The 12,570-nt window shown below is 25.9% G+C and overlaps 1 protein-coding gene across 4 annotated transcripts in view; it reads left to right on the top strand.

The window, feature by feature from the left end:
* LOC111675268 overlaps positions 1-12,570 on the top strand; it is a 116,663-nt gene that overhangs the window by 39,274 nt on the left and 64,819 nt on the right. The window contains exon 2 of one of the 4 annotated variants that reach the window (XM_046947985.1): positions 6,902-6,907. The exons of 1 other annotated variant lie outside the window; for it this stretch is intronic. The gene's annotated coding sequence lies outside the window, so the exon portion shown is untranslated. Of the gene's footprint in view, positions 1-6,901; positions 7,044-12,570 lie in introns of all 4 variants that reach the window. 2 more of the 4 variants (XM_046947965.1, XM_046947973.1) reach the window with 2 other exon arrangements.

Raw genomic sequence — 12,570 nt, 5'->3', positions numbered from 1 at the left:
TGTAAGGTTCTGCGACTTTCGTTAACATTTAAGTGCTTGTGCTTCACCTAAATCTCTGAGTAGAATATATGAGAAATACTTGTATAAACATTTTATATTTATAACATAATTTTTGTTATATATGTATAGAAAAAACACAAGGGAACAAATGTGTAGAATAAAAACATAAACCAAATTTATGTCAAGGATAGTAGTACTCTAGTTATTGTCAAAAGAGTAGTTTTCCGTTCGTTCTCATCTTGTGTGTAATAAATATAATACTATTGGATGACTGTTCCAGCAGTAACAACAAAATTAATGTGTGCATAGAAAACCGATGGTGGTTTAAAAAGATTTTATATAGATTTTGTCTTTAAACGAATGTTAGTGTTAAAATATATAATAATTTTCTTACGCAAGATTTTTTTTCGTATTCCTCACGATTTACATACTTTTTTTAATACCCACGGCTTATTATTGTTATTTAATAAAATTGTAGAACAATGTAGCATAACTTGTGGAGCATCATGTAATTATTTATATACGCTAGCAAATCAATGCGTATGAACAATATATATTATAAGCGATATTAACAAATCATTTTTCGCGTTTGGATTCTTCCTTACGATAAGCTTTTTCTTGCACTTCGTTTCTTGATTTGCCTTCTACTAAGATTAATAGGGATCATTAGAGAAATTTCGTATTTTAAAAATATTATTATTTTGAGCAGGTTAAAACATTTTTATGTGAATATGGGGCAATTTTTGAAATGATGCCATAAAATTAAATAACTGTTTTTACTAATATCAGAAACATATATATGTCTCCCTATAATTGTGAAAATATTAAATGAATTGTAACAATTTTATAACTGTTTATATCCTTATATCAGCATATATACATACATATAGACTTATTTATATACATAGTTTAAACATATACCACAATATACTTGATATCTGCTATAAAATGTTCGTCATACTTACAGCATGTACCCATCAAATGACGCAGTTTAAGAGACGTGCTTTTAAATACTATTAAATACAAAAATAAACAAAACCAACAGCGGAATATCATATCAAACAAATAAACTAACAACAACAGCAGCAGCTTTAAACATTTAATGAATTTTCACTTTCAGGCTACATACAAATACTAACAAAACAAATTAGGACACATCAACTGTTCGCAAAAAAATACATACATTATAAGCTCGTCACTCAGTTTTAATCATATATTTGCAATAAAACTCCGTAAATGTAAAATTCGCACACAATTTAAATAAAACACTTTTATACACAGCCATACATACTACATATCGTACTTCATGGGACAACAAATACTACGGCAGACATTGATTGACGTAGTTTTAAATATTTTATGGTTTGTGTTAAAACATAAACAAATGCATAAATTTATTAAATGAAAACATACTTAATACCCTGGTAATAAATTGTAGAGCGTGGGCATAAAATTTTATCGTTAAGTTTGTTGTGGGTTGTGAAGAAAAAACGCAAAAATTACACAGTTGTAAAGGAAATGTTTGGGAAAAATTTGCTGTAAACAATTTTATTTTTGTTAAAAGTTATGGCAATAAAATTGCATTATTTTAAGATTTCAGCAAAGAGGATTATAGTCTTTTAATATATTTGAGTTTTAAAAATAGAAATGTAAAAATAAAAAAGTCCCTAAAGTTAACTTCTATATTAGCAGCAAATATTTAATATTTGTTGTTTTAATTTTTAAATTATTTTGAAACATATAAAAGATATAACAAACCCAGTAACAACTTTTCAATTTCTACTGCATATTTAATAACTACTATTGTTTCCAATTTCTCGTACAATTTACATTGATTACTTTTTATAGTTACTCTGAAAAAAAAAATATCTTAGTTTCTGATCGATTTATATAATCCTCAAAACTACTCCCCAGCAAACATTATTGGAGTCAATGACCAGTTCAGTAGTCCTATGTATTATGTCATTATTAATTTATCTTTAAAAACTATTTGGCACATAGTCTGCATTTCATAGAATTGTGAACATCCATAACTTTACTTGGAAATGTACTTTTTTTATTTGAACTTTTAGTCAATGTGTGTGTATTTAAAGTTACAAACCTTTAAACTTTTCATGAAATTGTGGCCTCCGGTAAGGTAGTGGTTAGTGTTCTAGTCTGGTAGAGGTGGTGGGTTCGATTCCCACCTGAGGCACTGGTTAAGGAGCGCACAACAGGCCCGATAGAGGCCTAGGTGTATTTTTTCGGATTTGATGTATAGATGCACATCTTCCTTTCGAACTAACTAACTAATAAAATTTTAGCTGGTCACCAGCTGCTTAAGCCAGTTCATAAGCAGATATTTTTTAAAATTTAAGTACTCTGCTAGTACTTCCACAGAAACAATACGAGACTTCTCATATTTTTCCATAAGGATGAAGGTTACAAGTGTCATTGCCATCATTTTCTCCGGCAGCTCTAGTAGTACTGACACTGGTTATGGTCAACATCAAATCGACAAGTCACATACAAAAGTATAAGGACAGGTCAACACGAACAACAAATCCATAGCCCATTGTTTTTTCGTGAACATCCCACGTTCACGCTTTTCCTACAAAGAAGTCGATCGTCACCCCATAGATAACGAAGATACAGTCAAAAGGCTTTTTAAACTGTCCACTTTCTCGCTTACAAAGGGAAGCCTAAAGTGGCGATGATCTTCACCCTCGTTTACAAGACGTACATTAGTGGAAATCACTGTTTTTTTTTTCGGATGCATTGACTATATGTGGAACTGTTAAAGAATGATTGATGTTTAATTAGTGCTAAAAAATATTGCATACATTTCGGGATAATTAAATAAAAATACATACATGACGTATGATTGATATTGAATTAAAATGATTCATACTAGAAATATGTGTTACCAATTTGTTTTATAGCCAAATTTTAAACATAATGTTGAAAAATTTATAATTAAAAAAAAATACGATTGTAAATTTTTTGATAAAACATTTGGTAAGTGTTTAAAAATATAAAAGAAATAATAGAACGTTTCTCATTAATTAAGAATGTTTCGCTTTACTATTAATACGTAAATACATAAAAAAATATTGATTTAATTATATAAAAAATATTTTTTCTGCAATTTATAAAAACTATTTTTTTTTTATTAATACATCATTTTAATGAAAATAATAATTTCCGTAATAATAATTAAATAAATATATAACTGATTTTTAATTACTTATTTTAATACGCTATTATTTTTACAATTATTTAATCAAACGTATCATGGGTGAATAATTATGAAACTAAATATTTAATTGTTATTGAGAAAAGCAGTTCATGCATAAATTCTTGACAGTAGCATATAAATTATCTGAAAATATACTTTCTATATATATATTAAATGTGTCTAGCTATATATAGCAATATTTTTTATAACGCTAGACATAGGATATTATTACATTTTAATAGACATTTATGGGTAACACATGCTAGACAAATCTACACTAAATATTTATAACAAGTTTTTTCAGCCATGTCTTTACTTATATGATAAACTTTAAACTTTTGAAACAAAATTTTATAAAAAATCTTACATATGACCTTGAAATTTTTTAGACCACTTTATTTTTTCATCCCTTTTTTGGGAAGATTATAGAAATTATATATTATTCTGAAAACAGTTTTAGTATTTACAACAAAAGAAAATATTTCCTTTCACACTTTCGCACATTCTTACAAACAGGAAGGAGAAAAAAATAAATAAAAAATAATGTAAAAGAGAAGGAAATTATTTATTGATTTGTTTTCTATATATTTTTTTCTCTTATTTATATACAAAAAATATGGAATTCATATGTGTTGTTTTTTGATAAAGAATGTGTTCATTTTATATATAAAAGTATGTTCACACGTTAGCAAATATTTAATAATAATAAATATATATATATATACAGAACTGCAAAAAAGTATAACGAACGGCTTTAGCCTTGAACAATGAAAAAACAAACAGTTTAGTCTACTTAAATAGGTTTGATGAAATTTATTTAAATTTACTTCACTAAATTGAAGCAAAAGCGATGACTGTACTTACTAAAATAGTGGATTTATAATCACTTTTTGAGTTTTTCTTTTAACTTATATACATTTTTACAATTATGTATTCATCTGTGTGTCCGCGAAAATAAAGCCGACGAATTTTTAAAATATAATATTCTGCCATATATAGACTAAAATCGAACATACATGGCAATATCTTTTTTAATTCTTTTTAGTTTATGCACTTCTATTGGATCGACATTCAGGTTACGGTTCACTTATTAAACTCTTCCACTACTACATTCTTAATAGTCAGATAATGTAAGATATAAGAAACAACTATGGAAATTAAAAGAAAAATGAGCTATCCTAAACGTACACTGCTTTGGAATTGAGTAAGCAACTTACGACCCGAAATAGGTAAGAACTGGAATTAAAAGAGAAAGATTTTTACAAATCTCTGTGATTACCCCATTCTAGTCGTTAAGACGATTACGTAGAAAAATTATCTGGCGAGTGGAGTTATTTTGCCAAAGCGAAAGTCTTGACGACTATATTTGACTCTAAGCTACCATATAAAACAACCAACCATCCTTATATATTTTCAAGCACTGTAAAAAATTCGTATGTGTTTTTTTTCACTCTACATATATACATTTTTTGGTAAGGATTATATGCCACAAAAATGGCGAATATTTTTGCGTGGTAAGAAATCTATATTTCATTTTTGCATGCTAAAGCATATATGATTATACTAGTATGTTATACATACGTATTAGGGTTGTAACATAAATTTAATAAATTTTCCTAAAACCGTCCAAAAACAAGTCTTAAAGCAATAAATTCGAAATTTAAATACTGGTTATATACCTAACGTAGTCATGTATAACTTGTAAACAAAAACAAATGAAATGCCAACACATATTTATATACTATGGGTTTATTTACTTTTTCGGCAAAAATGTTGACTATTTATCCCACATAGTTATAACTGCCATAAATGCTTGTGCCATTTAAAGTATTTTATGGTACACTATATTCATACATATTTTTTTTGGAAAATGTTTTAATAATGAAAAACGATAAACATACATAAGGATTTTTAAATATGGTTGGGATATGAAATCGCCTTTAGCCCATCAAATTTTAATCGATAAAGTTTGTATTTTGTTTGTAAATAATATTACATCAATTGAAGTTTAATTGATGAATTTTTTAACAATTTAATTTGTTTTCGAGTGTTTGATTTAGACCTTTAAAATTTTAATAGATTTTCATAAAAATATGAATACATAGTCTTATATTTTCCTTTATTAATTTTTGACTAAAATAGTATTTATTTTGTTTGTTTAAAAAGGTTTCGCTTTAATAAATACATATATTACAGTTTATTGATCATACACTACGTATGCTTGATATATTTAGATATTTATCTTTCAGGTTATCTGTCCGTAATTAGTGTTAAATACTTATTATAACTTATTGAGATGATTAATATCAAATAAAAAATGTTCATACTGCTGAAAAGCATTCGAGAAAAAATCAGCTGTTAGAAATATCTAAATACAATGTATGTAATTTATAAAACCTATATATGTACATATAATCAGGGTCTAAGTGGATAGTGGATAGTGGAAGTTTTTTTTTTTGTCTACCTGTCTTTCAATTTATCTGTCAAGTCTGTATGTACGATTGTTGAAACCAATTTTAAATTTTCTTTAAGACAAATATTTAACGTTTGATTGTCATTTCTTTTCGTCACTTCGAGTTTCTATAATATATATTTTTTTCATTATTTATAAAACAAGAAATTCGAGTTATATCACTTTTATTGCAACTGAATACGAATTTCTTAAACTTTAAATACCATTAAAAAAAAAACTAATAAGTTGCAATGAAAAAGTGTTCAGTCGTACATTGATAATGTAGATAATACTGGTGCTGATAGTGGTATTATGGTCACATGGTTTATTGGTTTAGTTTCTTTTGTACTCCAACAATGGCGTCATAGCAATGATAAATTGTTCATGATTTAAAAACAAAAATAAGAATAAAACAAAGAGATACCGAAAGATAGAGTTAGAATTATGAAGTTTTTATCACTAGAAAAATACAGTATCATAGTAGTAGTGGATATTTACCACCTTACGAAGTACCATATTTTATATTTTTACAGACTAAAAAAAATTATATTAAAAAATGTATATAAAATTTAAGTAAATTTTTTAAAAGAAAAAATTTTAGATATTATACAAAAGAAATTAAAAAAATATAATTAAATTTTTATTTTTTTTTAAATATCAATCAATATTATATTTTATGCAATTAAATGGATTAAAGAAAACCAAATTGTTAAAAAAATCTCCAGATTATAATGTTTTGATCCACAATCAACGTTATATAGTTGAACACGATAGTAAAATCAAACATTTTAGCTGCATAATGCGCCATATCTCGAATACTGTTAAGTCGATTTTTAATATTTTTACTTGTTTATGTTCAGCATGTCCAAAGGGATAGATTTTGAAGCAATTTTTGAAATAGTTAGATTATTTCGCATTCAGATTTTTTTCTTCTTTTTTAAGTAAAAAAAATTAAAAATGCTGTAAAATTGCAAAAAAAATTGAAATTTATTTTACTGATGTTGGATTGTTTGCTGTTTATTTTGCCATTTTCATGCAAATTACAGATAGTGAATATTGTAATATTTATATCAATCGATATATTACAACTTACAAAATTTTGGAAATTGTTCATGACTCACTTTATTTGAGTATGTAATAATTACAACTTAAGTTATTATTTTAAATAAATAAATTTTTACTCATAACACTTAACAATGTAATTACATATTTATTTATCTTTCTCTTTTCAGTGTCGAGTACGTACAACTCTATGTCAATGTACTTTTTACATTTTCTTCGTTTGTTTTCTACAAATGTCGCAATCCTTTAGGTAATTTACATATACATGTTGTTGCCTTTTATAATACATTTGATACATTCATATGTTAACAGGTACTTTTTGCATTACATATGAAATTTTCTTAATTGCCGTCAGGCATTATTTAACAGAAACAAAATAATTATTTTTATGTATATAAGTATGTAGTTAGTATACATATGTGTAATAGGTAGGTTCAGTTTTTTTTAAATTATTCATAAATTAATCACATTATATTAAAGCTTGAGTAGAATTATGGACCGATCCTCATAAAATTTTGCATAGTGATTTTGGATCATAAAAAACTTACTTATGTCGAATTTCATAGCTATATTCGCAATTTTAATCAAGTTATGACTGTTAAGGGGCCACTTGTATAAGGGCTATCCGAAAACGTGGACCGATATTGTCCATTTTCAATAGCAAACAAACCTTACCTATAAGAAATAGTTATGTGAAATTTCAACCCTCTAGCTCTTTCCATTCGGACTCTATCGTGCTTTCAACAGACAGACAGACGGGCAGGCATAGCTAGATCGTCCTACAATTTAATGAGGACTCAGAATATATATACTTTTGTAGGTCTCTGACCAATATTTCGATTGTGGGTATAAAAATATAAATTAGTTATGTCTGTATGCTGAATGGATAGAACCAAAGTGAAATATTTACACCCTTATATTAATATGGATACATAATTGTACATTGTTCTAAGAAGCTATTGTAAAGACTAAATGTAGATTAATTGTGATGAAATTTAAAAAGAATTTTATAATTATATTATTGTTATTTTGATTTTAGAAATATAGAATTATTGATACATTAATTTGGATAAAATATATTTATTTTGAAAATTTTAACATTTAATTACAAAAGAGTTACTTTGAATTAATAGAAACAAGTTAACTACTTTTAATTTCTTTAAAATTCCCAGAATTGGTATTTAAATTATATAATTAAACTATATACATGCAAAAAGAGTGTATAGAGTGAAAAAAGGAAACAACTGTTTAAACTTTTCTTTGCTATTATTTTAAAATCTTTTTTAAATACATAGTATTTTTGAAAAAAAAAAAATATTCCGATAGTTTTAAAAAACTGCAGATTTATTTTTTTATATCTCCAATATGTGAAATATGTTAACACACTTTTATACATGTTTACATAAAGTATTTCTAAATGATACGTTAAGCAATTTCACCTAATTCACCTTCATCTTCAGGATACGCGATTGAGTGGGTGATCCTATTTTATTTTTTCTGTTAACAAATTGTGTTTACTCTTCATGACAACACAAGAAGTCTAAGCAATATTCATACATATTACTTATTTACTTATAAAGTGTACTAACTTTGGAATATAGTCCATCTAGTCCATATAGTCAGAATAGAAAAATGTCGGGGTTATAGTCTGAACTTTAGGGTAGAAAATAAATATTATAGACTAAACAAAAATTTAACAATAAAAAATGCTATATTCTGCAGTATAGAGTATAAACTACACAATTTTCAGCAGTAATTCAGAAAAACTCAATTGTAAATGAGTTTTCCATTTGAAATTTAGAAAATTCCAATTGAAATTTCTCATTTAATATTTAGAAAAGATCAATTAAAAATAAGAATTTTCATTTATAATTTAGAAAATATCAATTAAAATTGAGATATTCCATTTTAAATTCAGAAGAGAACAGTTTAAAATGAGATTTTTTATTTGAAATTCGGAATACAACAACTGAAAATGAGATTTTTCATTTGAAAATCAGAAAATTCCAATTGAAAATGAGATGTTTTATTTGAAATTTAAAAAAATCAATTGAAAATAGAATTTCTCATTGGAAATCCAGAAAATCGTATGTGTTTATTTTGTTCAACCTTAATTTAAAATTAATTGTAATGAAAAATCTAATTCTCAATTGAATTTTTCTGAATTTCAAATGAAAAATCTCATTTTCAACTGTTGTATTCCGAATTTCAAATAAAAAATCTTATTTTCAATCGATGTTTTCTCAATTTAAATTGAAAATTCTCATTTTTAATTGGTCTTTTCTTAATTTTAAATGAAAAATCCCATTTCCAAATGTTCTTTTCTGAATTTCAAAAGTAAAATCTGAATTTCAATTGATATTTTCTGAATTGAAATGAAAAGTTCTCATTTTCAATTGAAAAAGGTGTATAAAATATAATAATGTTTGGACTATTGAATATACTATAGAGTAGACTATAGTATTCATTATAGTGTGAACTATTGAGTATACAATATTGTGTGCTTGGAATATTCTATTGTATGTACTAAAGAGTATACCATAGTTTGGACTATATATAAAAAAGCTGACTATAGAGTAAAATATAGGAAATAGTGGGAACTATAGAGTAAACTATTAACTCGGATATAAGTTGACTAAATTATAGCTTGAACTATGGAGTAGAATATGGTGTAGACTTAAAAACAACTGTAGACTAGACTATGTGTACTTTCACAAACCATAGATTTGTAAAAATTATGTTTAAATAAGATTTTTACAAAAAAAGTCCTAAACAAAGCACTTAATAAAAAACTCAAATTTTAACTTATAACACTCTTAAAGTAAATAAGAAAACATGTACATTCCAATCTTGTTCTTCTTTTTTTTGTTATAAAATTTTAAATTTCTAATTATATGGTGGCAGTGTAATTGTTGGCATATCTTTTGTCTCCTTGTCATCTCTCATCTGTCTCTTTAGTTCAGCTCTTTTAAAAATTTTATTATAATACGTTTATCTCTTTAAATATTCCTGTCTTTTTTTAAATATTAACAAGTCATTAAATATATTGTAGAAAAAAAGTATTAGGAACGCTTTGGGAACATTCTAAAAATAAAAAAATCTTTATTTTCAAGTTATTATAAACAGAAAATTATTTATTTTAAGATGCTTAAAAGATTATTAAATTTTAATGTGCATTTTTGCTTGAAAATTAAATTGCTATGTATAAAAGATTGCTATAAATACAAAAACTAAGCTAAATTATATAATCTATTACTAGTAATAAAGGATTTTGTAATTTCCCAATGCAAGTATACGTTTTAAAAAGTTTAAGGATTTTTTTTTACAAATTTCCATTATTTGTTTAGGTACAAATATTAAATATTTTTTATGATAAATATTTTTGTTAAGATAAAATTAATTTGTATATTTTTTCTGACTTCAATTTTTAAATGACCTAAAAGCTGTACACAATTTTATTCATTCTTAAATAAAATCTTTATTTTGAATAATTTAGGTTATCTTATCACAATATATGCATCAGTTTAAAATAAGAATACCACATTTTTTAAATAATATTACCATTTATGCAAAGAAATAAAAAATTATTATATTTTGTTAAAAAATTAAAAAAAAGGGAAAATAAAACTTATATATAAACCCATTTACTGGTATATTATTTTGCCACAATATTTGTATTTAAATAAAATATTTATTATATAAATTCAAATATACTTCTATATGTGTGTATTCATATTTACTCATTTGTGGTAAAGTTTACCAACATTTAATATCATCTTACGCATTTTTGTTAAAATAAAACCAGAGTTTCTTAATGTGAAAATATTGCTAATCCACCCAAGTTTTTCGAGATTATTCTACATATATATTCTAAAAGAAATAATATTGTAAAATGTCATTAAAATATTCGTAGATATAGAAATATCTATATCAAATTTTACTTATTCGTTAAAAATAACGTAACAGTTAATCAATGTCATATAAGGGCAATTCCATGAAGAAGTAAACCACGACTGAAGAAATAAAACCTTTATAACTTATAAAAGATCATGACCTATGCATGTAATTTTTATACCCTACACCACTATAGTGGGGAGGGTATTATGCGTTTGGTCCTAGACCCACATTAAAGTATACCAATCGGCTCAGAATCACTTTCTGAGTTGATTTAGCTATGTCCGTCTGTCAGTCCGTCCGTCTGTGTGTTCATGTAAAGCTTTTGCGCACGCTACAGGTCGCAATTTTCAAGATAATTTGATAAAATTGGCACACACTCTTTTTTTGGTTCAAAGACGAACGCTATTGAAAATGGTTGAAATCGGTCCATTATTTCTCCTAGCCCCCATACAACCGTACCCCCCGAATCGGGACTTTAGGCTCACAATTACGTAAAATGTTTTTTAATGTTAACAAAAATCCGCAAAAATTAATTTTATAGAACAATAAATGACAATATTAATATTTATTATAATCGGGCCTCATTTAACCCTAGCCCCCATACAGACTCCCCTTCAAAAAATGACTTGAAGGTCAAAATTAACTTATAATTACTTATAAAACGATTAAAATCTATATAAATGACGTAGACGTAAATTCATCTACCAAAATTTATAAGGCTCATATTTACCCTTCTCCCCTATGAGCCCTCTTGTAGAAAATATCTTTTTTTGTCAACAATAAGTAAAAAAGATTCCACAATAAAACAAATTAAATGCTTTATTAAAAAAATCAAAATTTTAACATACTGACTGATGTAGGGTATCATATGGTCGGCAATGTCCCACTATAAATTCATACTTGTTTTACTACAGAGTTTTTGTCCTTTAATATTAACTCATATTACATATTACTACATATTAAGTTAAATTTTATTAATTTAAAAGAAAGTTTAGAATCACTGCAATTATAAATGATACAGGGTTTAAATATGAATATGAAAAGTTCGCATTCTTGTTGATTACACAAAATACAACGTACGTTTATATTCTAAATATACACTTTTAACAGAATAAAATGTTGAGCTTTAGAAATATTATATTCATTATGTTATACGATACGATACACTGAATATTAACTGTTTCTATAACATAATACTGTTTAGTTAAAAGTTAACAAAATTTTAGAAAAAATAACTACAAATATAATATGACAGTATTTTGTTCTGTATATTATAAGCTTGCTGCAGATGTAAGTATGTCTCCGTATGAAGTATGTTTATCTAAATATGTACATATAGAAATATATATTATGCACACGTCAGCCATAACGATTATGTTAATATATTTTTTATGAGTGCAGCTTATTTTAACCATTAACTAAATTTTTGTTTGCAAACTACAATTTTTATCATTCAAACTTTGTTACATCATCGTCAGCGGCAACAACATGAAAAAGCTGTGCCGAGATATTTATATATACTTACTTAAATACATGTATACTTAGAACCCTACAGTTCGGAATACATACCTTGTATTTGACATTTTGTGGAACATTTTAGTTATACTAACCTCTTTTTGATATACAATTGACTATCTTAAAGCGTAATTGGTTTTCTGGTAAAACTGCAGGGATTTTATATACAAATACTTTCATCTTTATTATAGACATATACAAGTATAATGTGAGTTTTTGTTTGTTTATCAAGTTCTTTTATTTTTTTCGCTTAGCGTTTCATGTGATGGGAGTATATTTATACCCTACACCACTATAGTGGGTAGGGTATTATACGTTCGTGCTGATGTTTGTAACATACAAAAATATTGGTCCAATACCCACCTTAAAGTATACCGATCGATTCAGAATCATTTTTTGAGTCGATTAAGACATGTCCGTCCGTCCG

This window comes from Lucilia cuprina, chromosome 2, assembly GCF_022045245.1.
Source record: "Lucilia cuprina isolate Lc7/37 chromosome 2, ASM2204524v1, whole genome shotgun sequence".
In the NCBI taxonomy this organism is placed as follows: domain Eukaryota; kingdom Metazoa; phylum Arthropoda; class Insecta; order Diptera; family Calliphoridae; genus Lucilia; species Lucilia cuprina.
Note: the sequence above shows the minus strand (reverse complement) of the source record. Positions and strands in the feature narration are given on the sequence as shown.